We start from the raw sequence: 14023 nt of genomic DNA on the forward strand, positions 1-14023 counted from the left end.
GTTACGGGGTATGGGGAAATTAAGAGCCTAACATACTGTGGTGAGTGGACTTTCAAGGACGTGTAGGACAGTGACTTCTAGCTGGTGTGCGTGTGATTGTGTGTTTGGGTATGTGTAATTGTGTATGTGTTTCTATGTGTGTGCAAATGTGTGTCAGTGTATGTTTGTGTGTTTCGCTGTGTGTCTTTATAATGATATTAACAATGACGGCTATATCATCAGATATAAACTGTGAGCACCTCATATAGTCAGATATTTACAGAGTGTGTTTATGTGTCTGCCTGTGTTTGTTGGCCTGTAGGTGGTTGTGTGAATCTGTGCTTTCATGTGTCTGTGTCTCTTGTAGTTGCGGATGCTGTTTAATACCTTCCAGCTGTTTAGAGGCTCTGGCTCTCTGATGTTAACAGGGAGCACCACTCTATAGTCTGGTGTTAACAGAGTGTATGCAGATCTGTATGTGTGTGTGTCTGTGTATGTGTGCCCATGTATCGGTGTTTCTGTGTGTCTGTCTGTGCGCATCTGTTGCTGGTGTTCAGTCGCTGTGGCTGTTATTCAGTGGATGGTCGCTGATGCTTAATGACTGTGGGTTATGTTTAGCGATTGTGGAAGTTGTTTATTAGTTGCTAAATAGCGTCTGTTGACTTCTAGCTGGTGGATCACATGTGTGTGTCCGTCTGCGTATCTGTGATCGAATGTGTGTTTCTATGTTTTCGCATATGTGTGTCTGTGTGTGTTTGTGCGTCTCACTGTGTGTCTTTGTGTGTCCATATAATGATTTTAACAATGACGGCTATATCGTCTGATATTAACAGTGAGCACCTCGATCCAGTCAGATATTTACAGAGTGTGTATATGTGTCTGCGTGTGTTTTATGGTCTGAATGAATCTATTTGTGAATCTTTGCTTTCATGTGTCTGTGTCTGTTGTTACAGATGGTGTTTAATATCTTGTTTCGTGGCTCTGGCTGTCTGATATTAATAGGGATCACCTCTATATAGTCTGATGTTAACAATGTGTGTGTACAACTGTATCTGTGTGTCTGTGTATGTACTGCCGTGTATCTGTGTGTGCGAATCTGTTGCTGATGTTCATTGGCTATGGTTATTAATCTGCAAGCTGGTGTTTTGTGGCAGCTATCTGGTGTTTCGTGGCTACCAGCTCGTGTTGTTTAGTGGCTGTGGTGGTGTTTAGTAGCTATCTCTGGTGTTTATTGGCAGGTGTTTAACGGCTGGTGTTTGTTGGTTGTGTGTGGATTTCAGTGGCTGTGGGTGGTGTTCCACTAATTGTGGAAGTACTTATTGGCTGCTAAATCGCGTCTTATGGCTTGTAGCTGGTGTATTTGTGTGTCTGCGTATGTGTAATCGAGTATGTGTTTCTATGTGTGTGCACATGTGTGTGAGTGTATGTTTGTGTGTTTCGCAGTGTGTGCCTATATAATGATTTTACGAATGACGGTTACATTGTCTGACATTAACAGTGAGCACCTCAATATAGTCAGATATTTACGGAGTGTGTATATGTGTGTGCCTGTGTTTTCTTGTCTGTATGAATCTATGTGTGAATCTATGCTATCATGTGTCTGTTGTTGTTATTGAGGGTGTTTAATATCTTCTCGCTGTTTATTGGCTCTGGCTGTCTGATATTAACATCGAGCACCAACATATAGTCTGGTGATATCAGTGTGTACTTAGATCTGTATGTGTGTACGTCTGTGTATGTATGTCCGCGTGTCTTTCTTTCTCTGTGTCTGTCTATGCGCATCTGCTGCTGGTGTTCAGTGGCTGTGTCTGTTATTCAGTGTCTGCAAACTGGTGTTTACTGCCGAGTAGCTGGTGTTTAGTGGCTGTGGTTGGTGTTCAGTGGATGTGGTTGGTGTTCAGTGGCTGTGGTTGGTGTTTAGTGGCTGCCAGCTGGTGCTCAGCAGCTGCTAACTGTGTTTAGTGGCTGTTGGCTGATTTGTTTGGCTGCTGGCTGGTGTTTAGTGGATACAATCTGATGTTTCGTGGCTGTGGTGGTGTGTACTGGCAACGGCTGGTGTTTGTTGGCAGGTCTTCAGTGACGGGTGTTTATTGACTGTGTCTGGAGCTTAGTGGCTGTGGGTGGTGTTTATGGGTTGTGGAAGTTGTTTATAAGTTGCTAACTTGCTTCTGTTGACTTGTCGCTGGTGCATCATATGTGTGTGTCTGTCTGCTTATCTGTGATCGAGTGTGTGTTTCTATGTTTTCGTATATGAGTGTGTGTTTGTGCGTCTCACTGGGTGTTTGTGCGTCTCGTTGTATGTGTTTGTGTCTTTATAATGATTTTAACAATGACGACTGTATCGTCTGATATTAATGGTGAGCACCTCAATATAGTCAGATATATACAGAGTGTGTATATTTGTCTGCATGTGTTTTATGGTCTGTTTGAATCCATTTGTGAATCTTTGTTTTCATGTGTCTGTGTCTGTTGTGGTTACAGATGGTGTTCAATATGTTCCAGCTGCCTAGTGGCTCTGGCTGTCTGATATTAAGAGGGAGCACCTCTATATCGTCTGGTGTTAACAGTGTGTATGTAGATCTGTATTTGTGTGTGTCTGTGTATGTGCTCCCGTGTTTCTGTGTTTCTGTGTGTGCGCATCTGTTACTGATGTTCATTGGCTGTGGTTGTTAATCTGTGCTGCAAACTGGTGTGTTGTGGCAGCTATCTGGTGTTTAGTTGCCGTCAGCTCATGTTGAATGGCTGCAAACTGGTGTTCATTGGCTGTGTCTGGAGCTTAGTGACTGTGGGAGTGTTTATTGGCTGCTGGATCGTATCCGATGACATGTAGCTGCTGTGTGTGTATCTGCGTAATTGTGATCGAGTTCGTGTTTCTAGGTTTATGCAAATGTGTATTTGTGTGTCTGTGTGTGTCTATACAATTTTACAATGACGGTTATATTGTCTGATATTAACAGTGAGCACCTCAATATAGTCAGATATTTATGGAGTGTATATATGTGTGTACCTCTGTTTCCTGGTTTGTACGAATGTATGTGTGAATCTATGTTATCATGTACCTGTGTCTGTTGTTGTTACAGAGGGCGTTTAATATCTTCCAACTGTTTAGTGGCTCTGGTTGTCTGATATTAACAGGGAGCATCTCTATATATTCTGATGTTGACAATGTGTGTGTAGATCTGTGTGTGTGTGTGTGTGCGCGTTTCTTTGTTCCTTTGTCTGTGTGTGAGCATCTGTTCCTGGTGTTTAGTGGCTGGTGTTTGGTGGCCTGTGTTTGGTGGCTACCAGCTGGTGTTTGGTGGCCGGTGTTTAATGGCTGTTAGCTGGTGTTTGGAAGCTGCGAGCTGGTGATTCCTGGCTGTTGTTGGTGATTATTGGCTGCTAACTGGTGTTTGTGGCTGCTATCAGGTGTTTAGTGGCTGCTAGTTGGTGTTTGGTAGCTGATTGCTGGAGAGAGCCAGAGCCTCGAAACAGCTCGAAGATATTAAACAGCATCGGTAGCAACAACAGACACAGACACATGAAAGCAAAGATTCACAAATGGATTCATACAGTCCATGAAACACATGCAGAAACATAGACACACTCTGTAAATATCTGACTATATTGAGGTGCTCACTGTTAATATCAGACGATATAGCCGTCATTGTTAATATCATGATATAGACACACACAGCGAAACACACAAACATACACATAGACACACACACTCGATCACACATACGCAGACACACACACACACACATGCACACCAGGTACAAGTCAACAGACGCGATTGAGCAGCCAACACACACTTCCACAGTCACTAAACACCACCCACAGCCACTGAAATCCAGACACAACCAACAAACAGCAGCGGCTAAACACCTGCTAATAAACACCAGAAATAGCCTGTAAACACCGCCACAGCCACTAAGCAACAGCGAGCGGCCAACAACTATTAGAATTTACACTTTTTGTATAATGTTAGAATCATAATAGATGTTGGGAACGGGTTAACTTTTTAAGTTAAGTGGGGGGTGGTGTGGGGGGGGGGCAGCTGGATCACGTGAGTCTCTCAAGGACAAGATGTGTACTGCTGCCCTGCAAGTACACAAGATAACGGACTGTCTCAAGGACAGTGTGTGTTTTTGTGTGAGGCACGTACACCCCATGAGATGTTCGCGTGAACCCAGCATGATTTCGGCCAGGTGACCTAATGTCCGCACCATGATCGGATGGACACAAGCTTGAGACACCGGGCCAAACCAAGATCGGTGCGCGCCCAGGACAGTACCTACCGTGGATGGAAGACTGAGAGCTGGGAGACTGAGAGCCCCTCCCTATACTCACACACAGTCCCTCCTCATCCTTAACTGCACCCTGTCCATCTGCATCCTTATCCACATCGAGGCCATCCTTATACTCATCCAGACCCGCCCTCCGCATATTCAGTGTGAGTCTTGGAGACAAATGGCAGCAGCTCCCTGACTCCTCAAAGTGGTTAGGATCCGGGCTCTAAAGGCTTTCCATCAGAGAGACATCACTGGGAGGAGCACATGGCCAACAATTCTTTGAGGCATGTGGGAAAGGCCGGAGGGTCCATCCATAGGGATGGATATATCACACCAGAGAAAATGCATTGGATTGTGAGGCTGGGAAACAGATTAATATAGAGATTCGACCTCACCTGACACCCTGGTGCTACAGAGAGAAATCCAGGAAGTTGGGAGTTTGCCTGGATTATGATTGGGTGCGGAGGGGAGAGAGGAGTTACTTTACAACGATGTTAACATGTCTAATCTCCACACTTTCACCCAGAATTTCACTGAGAATCTTTATCCATAATTCAATCACTGTTTGAATGAGGCACGGAAAAGCCTGAGCCGTTGAGAATCTGCTCACTGACTGGTCTTCCACATTCTGACCCACAACCAGACCCTACCCATCCTCACACACACACACAGCCACGCTCCACACTGACCCACACCAACTCCCTACCCACCTTCACCCACACTGAGTACCTCCCCACCGTCACTTACACCAATCCCCGCCCCACCCTCACATATCCAGCCTCTCCCCATCCTCACAGACACCTAACCCCTCCCCAAAATAACCCACACGCCCCTCCTCACTCTCACGCACAGATCTTCCTATCCTCAGCCATAACCTGACACCCCCACCACCGTCACCACCCAGATGCTCCGCACCTTCCCACAAACAGCCCCTCCCCAATCTCACACACACAGACCATCCCTACCCTCACTTATACCCAGCCGATCCCCATCCTCAACCTTACACAGCCCCACCCCACACTCACCTACACCAAGAACGTACCCACTCACAGACACACCCAGCCACTCCCACCCTTACCTGAACCCACCTCCTCATCATCCTCACCCACACCGAAACCCTCAGCCCTTCCCCATCCTTACCCACAGAGACGTGCATACAGAAGATGCAGCGAACAGTCAGACAGAGAAGATGTGTGCGAAGGCTGATCAGGTGGTCAGGGTGAGCTGTGCAAGTTCGAGGGGAGTCATGAGAAGCGGAGCTTGAAACTTTCCCACTCGTAGGACCACATTACCAACTGCGGCTTTGGTTTGCATGGTTGACAGGTGCTCAGTGGGATGATACCCTTCCCTCACATGATTGGTCTGTCCTGACAAGTCCTGCTGATGAGCCAGGCCGAGCTATGCTGTCATCAGCAGTGAGTGCCCTGGAATACTGCAGTCCGACCTGGGTCAGTAACCGGACCAGAGACCGTCACGGAGCGTTGACTGATTCTGACATTCTGTGTCCCAACTCCAGATGAGCTCCAGTGAGACTCTGTTCACCTCCAGTCAATGAGGACAAGTGATATCACTGAGAACATTGTGGGGAGTTACACAGTGCAACGCCGTCATCTGCCGGCATTAATACGGTACTGCGGGGAATAATGTTTTATTTAAACACAGACTCATCGACAGAAAATTATGATATGACTGAAATACATGACAGCCTCCAGGGGAGATTAAATAAAAGTGAATTGATTTATCTGCCTTACCGCGCTCCAGCGTTAGATGGTGATAACCGGATCGAGGGACTGAGGAGTAACATTAATGTAATAAGATTCAGTGGGGAAACTGCTTATTCAAATAAACACATGAAACGGATAAACAAAACAAAAAAAACACTGCAGAGGCTGGAATCTCAAACAAAACAGAGAGAGCGGGGAAAACTCAGCAGGTAAGGCAGCATCTATGGAGAAAAGAAAGTGAGTCAACTTTTCTGACGAAGTGTCCTGGATCCGAAACTTTGACTCACTTTCCCTTCTGCACAGAGGCTGCCTGACCTGTTGAGTGTTCACAGCTCTCTGTGATTTTGATTGTAAAAAGGAATGAAAATGTATTCGTCCATTATAAAACAACACTAAGGAACAGCAGCGAGTCGCGATCCTACGTGAAGGAAGGATAAATAAACACAGATTGTCTGTGGAAGTTGTAAAAAAATTTTTGAAGTGAATTTTCTTGGAGCAGCAATGCCGCTATCAGCCAAAGGGAGGCGGTGTTGTACTGTGTACATCGGGTGGGATTATTGTGCAGCACTGCCACCTGCTGGACATATGGCTGTATTGGAGGCGATAAAGCCATTTCTATCTGTCTGGACTTGGCGTCAATTTCAATTCCCCCATTCAGTGTGTGATTACTGTGAGTTGTGCGGAGACGGGAATTGTAGATATGTGTGTAGCCATTTACTGTACAGAGAGTGTATTTTGGTCGATGTGTAACCAAAGAGCGTCCGGAAAATGTATGTAAGTCTCCGCCCATCAAGGGGAGAGATGCGGAGAGTGGTGAAAGGGTTCAACAACAACAACAACCTCAAACTTGTATTAGGACAGAGCCGACACCAGTCCCACCCGTGTCACTGCTCCCTGTAGTGTAGATAAAGGGAACAGGACCCGGCGGCGAGGCCGCGGGGACAGGGTCGGGACTGGTTGTGTGTTGAGTGGACGTGAGCGGTTTGTGTGGCCGTGTCTCCGGGTGTTTATCGTGTTATCGGTGCACCGGCCATGATCGGCCGGTGTGCTGTGGTGGGGTGTGTGTGAGCCGGTGACACATATTTGTAGTGCACACGGGGACGTGTCCTCACTGTATTTAAAAGGAGTGTCCCCCCAAAATTTGCCGACATCCTGTGTGTTGTTAACCTGTCCGCACTGCCCATAAACAGCAACTCCTTCACCTCTCTCTCCTGCTCACCGCCTCCCCTCGGGCATCACGACAACAGGTCCATTCAACAACGGCAACAACTTGCACTTATATGGCGCCCTCCATGCAGGGTAGCTTCTCAGAGCGCTTAACATGGCGGGGCCTGACTCTGAGCCGGGATGGGGGCTGTAGGTGGCCCCGAGCCCGGTCGAAAATGTAAGCTTTTAGTAGGGAATTATAAACGGGGAGAGAGTGGGGGGAAGGCGGAGGGATTGAGGGAGTGTTTTCCAGTGTTTTGGGGTTAGTGGCTGAATGCACGACCTCCGATGGCGGAGTGGAAAGTGCGACGGACGAGCAGGAGGTCGGGACCATCGAGCAGACGCGCTGGGCAGTGGTTGTGGTGGTGAGGAGGTCGGGGAGGGAGGGAGTTACCGGTAGTGAATGGATTTGAACCCGCGAGCGAGGATTGTTAAGTCAAAGGTCCACATGTGGTCTATCAGGAAAGATGCCCCGAACAACGGGTATTCCCTCCCTCAAACCCCCCGAACTCAATCACTCTGTGCATCATAGCTGCCTTCAATACAACCACCATGTTTGCCCAATTCTGCTTCCTTCCCACATTCCCTGCTCCATGTTTGCCATTTGCATAACGCATTCATTTTACACAGTGCACAAACGTCTTAGCATTTATATGTATACATAATGAATAATAATCCTTGAATTTGATAGAGCGCTTTTCAAGTCTTCTCGACATCTCAAAGCGCTTCACAGAATAGACTGAAAAGTGAATTGACCGCATATTTGTGGGCGAAACGAGGCAGCCATTCGGCACAGCTGTATCCCACCAACAGTCGTGGATTGAAAATGACCAATCCACCACTGTTTTGTTTTGGAGGGATTATTATTTGCCGTGTAGCATAAGGAAACTTGCCGAAGGTTTCGCTCTGCCGGGAATTAAACCCATGTGTCTCACTTGGAAGCCAAGTGCTCTAACCACTGAGCTACAGGACTCCACTGTAGATATACACATCTACAAACCACTGCTGATGGTCCTCCCCAATTCCTCCCTCCACAGGCTGCAGATCATCCAGAGTTCCGCCGAACCGTTCGAGTGGTTGTGGGCAGCGGGTTGTAGGTTGAGGAGTAAGCGGTCGGGAAGGTAGGGAGGTGCCAGGACAGAAAGGGATTGGAGGATACTGGTGTGTTGGGGCGCGGTGATCTGCACAGAATATCCTAATCAATGTCTTCAAGGTCCGATTTCCCCGTTCCACCGCTCCGGAAGACTGGGTGGTGGTGTGAGATGAGCGATCTCAGTTAGATTCCCAGCAGGATTTGGATTTCCGAGAACATTTTACCTGTAAAGTGCGATCCTTGGCCTGAGTCCCCTTGTACAGGTATTTCCCACCTGCAGATCACTTGGCGTAAGGGGACTCGGGCTGCTGTTAGCGCAGTGTTAATTCTAGTGGGAAAAGCCTCAATCCAATTTGTAGATTTGTCGAGTATTACCAGACTCTGCTAAGACCTACTTTTGTCGTGGATAATGCTACAATGAAATCAACCAGTACACGGGCCCATGGACCATGGGGTGGTGGTGCCGATTTAAGGAACGCTCCTTTTTGGTGGAAGGAACATCCATCGATATACACGCGCTGTCCCTCTGGAAGAGGTGTAGGATATATGTTGAAACGTGGTACGCGGGACCGGACACTCGAGAGGGTCTCCGTCGTATAGCAGCAGATGAGGGAGAAGTGTTGTTGGTTGTGAGGTACTCTCGATGTCCCGCTGTCCCAGGACCGAGGCCCATCGGTTCAGTGGTTGAGAGGACACCGAGGTATCTCCGGGGCTCAGCAACAATTTCAACGGAGTTTGCGGTGAATGTATCTCCAGCTTCTGGACACCGGTCACAAAGGTAAACTGTGCGATGGCTCAGGATGTGGCAGTCGGTGTCGCTCACACACCTCAAAGTGGTTCTCAACCCCCGTCAGGATGCGGGAGGCGAGTGCAATCGCAGTCAGTTTGCCGCGGTCCGGGCACAGCACTGCCGTTAAGCTCTGGTCGGTCGCAGTGACCTCCCGGTGAAAAGGCTCCCGCGGAACCGGAGAGACCAGAGCTGTGGTTTGTGTGACTCCTTGTGTTAAAGCCGCCACAGCCGCAGTGTGAGCATCAGCCCAAAGCTCCGGCTCGGAGTCTCCTCTGGTCCTTTCAGCAATTCCTTCAGCGGTTTGGCAGCTCAGCAAAGGAAGGAGTGAACCACCTTTGATATCCCACCAGACCCAGGAATGATGGCAGTGATGGTTTTGTTTTAGGGAGCGGCAGCCGGGATAATATTTCGATCTGTTTATCATCCATCGCACTGGGAGGCAGTCGTACTCCGAGAAAAGTTACAGTCTTTTGCAGCAGCTGAGCCTTCATGGAGTTAATTTTCAGTGCTGCTGCAGTCAGTCGGTTCAGTATGTCGGTCAATGTCTGAATGTGAGTGTCGTAGTCAGCGGTTGCAATTAAAATGTCACTCACACACTGAAACACACACTCAGAATTCACGCCCTTTAATAATAGCAGCCACTCGTTTGTGAAAGACTGTCGGGGAGTGTGGAAGCCTTGGGGTCTGCACATCCCGGTGTGTTGCTGGTTATCTCATGTGAAGGCGAATTTAAACTGATCCTCATCTCTGATGGGGACACTCCAGAAGCCGCTAACGTTGAAAAAATACAGACGTGTCTTGGTAGAGGAGTCAATGGTGTCGGGGAATCACTGACCACTGGGGAACAGGACGGTGTCACTTTATTGAGTTGTCGGTAATCAATTGTTAACCTCCAACTCCCATCCGGTTTTGGTACCGGTCATATGGGCGAGTTGGTGGTGAATGAACCTTCTCGAATGACACTCTGTTGTTTTAACGAGTTAATAATATCTGCAGTGTATGGGAGGCTATTCCTGTATAGGATATTGCTTGTTGGGTTTGTCCGTTAATGGTCTCAATAGCAGTTAATTTTCCACAATCATACTTGTGCAGAGCCACCACTGAGGGTTGGTCGGCAAAGATTTTTCCCACCGTATTATCTGGGAACTGTCTGGAGGGTAAATTTCACCCTTTTTCATTGCAAATACCGCATGAGAGTGATCAACTGGCGCTGGATATGCGATCTCTCCACCTCCACTGGGATCCCCTGTCCACAGCCATTGATTTGAAGAATGAACTCTCACCGGATATTTTAACAGAGTTTCTGCTCACAATATCCCTCTCTTCTGGATCGTGTTGTTCGCTGCCGCGCTCTTGTACGTCTAAGGTAAACAACCCACTTTCAGCGCCTTGGGACGTCCTCCCGATGTGAAAGGCGCCACACAAATGTAATCGTGTTGTTGTTGTGTTGTTTCCTCCGGGAGGATCAGTTTAACCTGTGCCAATTGGACCCGAAACACAGCGCTTCCAGTCAAACCCGCACTATTCCACACATCCATTGGTAGCCGCAGATTCCCAGTCGGAGAGTCAGAGTGTATTATCGCAGCCTCAGACCTGGGGGTCAATTCACATCAGTTGTGATGGTCCTCCATTCACCACAGGTTTAACATAAGGTCTGACTCCCAATACAGGTTCAAATGGTATCCATAGGTTGGGGGATGTTAGTGGGGAGGCCGGGACCCGTCAATAGGCGGTAGGGGGGTCGGGGGGGGGGGGGGGGGGGGGGGGGTGGTTCGGGGTTGTTGTGGGGGGTTGTTCTGGATTGGATGGTAAATCCCTTCTGCGGGACACACGGCTCAGACAGACTCTGTCCCGTCGACCTGTCTCTGCTGTGGCCGCTCAGGGCGGTCCATGGATTATTCCCGGGTTTTGGCCCTTCTACACAGCGAACCTCCTCTCTCCCCTCCGACCCTGACGCCTGGTCTGAGGGCTTCTCACAGCCTTCCCAGGGCTGTCACTGCCATTGGGAAAAGCTGACCCCAGGAATCCTCGGCTCTCACTGCCATCCCTGGTTTAGCCTGGACTTTTGGGTGGCGTTTGACAAGAAATTTTTTGTTGATAAGGAACCTGCCCGAGGGGCTCAGCCCGGATACCCTTCACCTGGGGAAGCTCGGAAAGCGCCGAGAGTCGCCTATCGTACCCGGTCGGGTTGTTCCTTAAACCCTGTCCCGCTGCGAGGAAGTGTAATATAAGTAGAATAAACTGTAATGTGACTGCACAGGATTCACTGTAAAGTGACGATTGAGGATTCCTTGTGAAGTGACTGCACAGGATTCACTGTAAAGTGACTACACCGGATTCACTGTAAAGTAACTGCACAGTGTTTACTGTAAATTGACTGCAGAGGACTCACTGTAAAGTGACTGCACGGGATTCACTGTAAAGTGACTATTCAGGATTTCCTGTAAAGTGACTGCACTGGATTCACTGTGAAGTAACTGCACATGGTGTACTGTAAAGTGACAACGCAGGATTCACTGCAAAGTGACTGCACAGGATTCACTGTAAAGTGACTGCACAGGATTCACTGTAAAGTGACTGCATAAGATTTACTGTAAAGTGACCGCACGGGATTTACTGTAAAGTGACTGCACAGGATTCACTGCAAAGTGACTGCACAGGATTCACTGCAAAGTGACTGCACAGGATTCACTGTAAAGTGACTGCACAGGATTCGCTGTAAAGTGACTGCACCGGATTCACTGTAAAGTGACTCCATAGGATTCACTGTAAAGTGACTATACAGGATTCACTATAAAGTGACTGCACAGGATTCACTGTTAAGTAGCTGCTAGGACTCACTTTAAAGTGACTGCAGAGGATTCACTGTAAAGTGACTATACAGGATTCACTATAAAGTGACTGCACAGGATTCACTGTTAAGTAGCTGCTAGGACTCACTTTAAAGTGACTGCAGAGGATTCACTGTAAAGTGACAACACAGGATTCACTGCAATGTGACTGCACAGAACTCACTGAACAGCGACTGCACTGGATTCACTTTAAAGTGACTGCACCGGATTCACTGTACAGTGACTGCACAGGATTCACTGCAAAGTAACTGCACAGGACTCACTGTAAAGTGACTACACATGACTGTAAAGTGACTGCACCGTATTCCCTGTAAAGTGACTGCACGGGATTCACTGCAAAGTCACTGCTGTTGGAAAAAATAAACCCGAAGTTCGATCAAAAGACTCGACAAATAATAAATATTGCGCGACACACCTTTAAACGCTTTATTTCGATCCGCAACAGTTAACATCAATCACACAATACAGAGAAAGGTAAATGGTCCAATAAGCAATAGCAGAATCCGATGATTATATCAAAGTAGAGCGATTATAATTGACTATATTAGACTAAAAACACACGGGTTACAGCAGTTAAGAGATACTCACACTACCGGTGTAAAGGAATCAGCCGCAGCCGTTCTTGTTCTTTCCTCTCTGGAGCCCCAGAAGCTCAGTGATAGACTCACACACTTATGGTGACCCTCTGATCTCTGATCCGGGACTCACTGTCTCCCTCTTGGAGTCGCACTGCTCTTGTTTTGCTCTCCCGAGAGCAGCGCTCGTTATACCCCGTCTCCAAATGTCCTTCTCCCAGAGCCCACCTCCTAAACTCATACCAACCCCCCGCCCCCTCCTCACCCACTGCCAACCCCCGCCCCCTCCTCACCCCCTACCAAAACCCCCGCCCACTCCTCACCCACTGCCAACCCCCCGCTCCCTCCTCACCCACTGCCAACCCCCCGCTCCCTCCTCACCCACTGCCAAACCCCGCTCCCTCCTCACCCACTGCCAACACCCCCGCCCCCTCCTCACCCACTGCCAAACCCCCGCCCCCTCCTCACCCACTGCCAAACCCCCGCCCCCTCCTCACCCCCTACCAACCCCCCGCCCCCTCCTAACCCCCAACCAACACCCCCCACCCTCCTAACCCATTACCAACACCCCCGCCCCCTCCTAACCCATTACCAACACCCCCGCCCCCTCCTAACCCATTACCAACACCCCCGCCCCCTCCTCACCCCCTACCAACACCCCCGCCCCCTCCTAACCCCCAACCAACACCCCCACCCTCCTAACCCATTACCAACACCCCCGCCCCCTCCTAACCCATTACCAACACCCCCCCCCCCCTCCTAACCCATTACCAACACCCCCCCCCTCCTAACCCATTACCAACACCCCCGCCCCCTCCTAACCCATTACCAACACCCCCGCCCCCTCCTAACCCCAACCAACACCCTCGCCCCCTCCTAACCCCCTACCAACCCCCCGCCCCCTCCTAACCCCCTACCAACACCCCCGCCCCTCCTAAACCCCTACCAACACCCCAAACCCGTCCTAACCCCCTACCAACAGCCCCGCCCCCTCCTACCACCCTACCAACACTGCCGCCCCCTCCTAACCCCTACCAACACACCCGCCGCCTCCTAACCCTTTACGAAACCCTCACTCCCCCTCCTAACCCCCTACCAACCTCTCCCGCTGCCTCCTAACACACACCAAGAGCCCCAAACCCCCACCCGCCCACTCCTGTCCCGCTATTAACCCCCACGCACCACCCCTAACTCCCAACCATCCCCCCGCCCCTTCTTATCCCCTACCAACACCCCCGCCACCTGCTAACCCCCGAGAAGTCAAGAGGACGGACGCATTATCATGCGACCGAGGATGGGGCGGTGCGTGATGGTGGGTGTGCGGGGGAAGGTCGGGGAGGGAGCGGGTAACTAAAGCTCAGGCGCAATGGTCGGAATGGCCTCCTTCCCCGCTGAACACATCTCTCTCTGACCTCTCTCTCTCTGTCTCTCAGTTTCTCAGAGACGAATCTCCGCGGCTCCCGCCATTTTCAAAAGCCACCGGAACCGTGACAGGCTTTAGGGGGGTTGAGCGGCCATCTTGGTAAAGTG

The sequence above is a fragment of the Callorhinchus milii genome, unplaced genomic scaffold, assembly GCF_018977255.1.
Source record: "Callorhinchus milii isolate IMCB2004 unplaced genomic scaffold, IMCB_Cmil_1.0 Scaffold179, whole genome shotgun sequence".
Lineage (NCBI taxonomy): Eukaryota > Metazoa > Chordata > Chondrichthyes > Chimaeriformes > Callorhinchidae > Callorhinchus > Callorhinchus milii.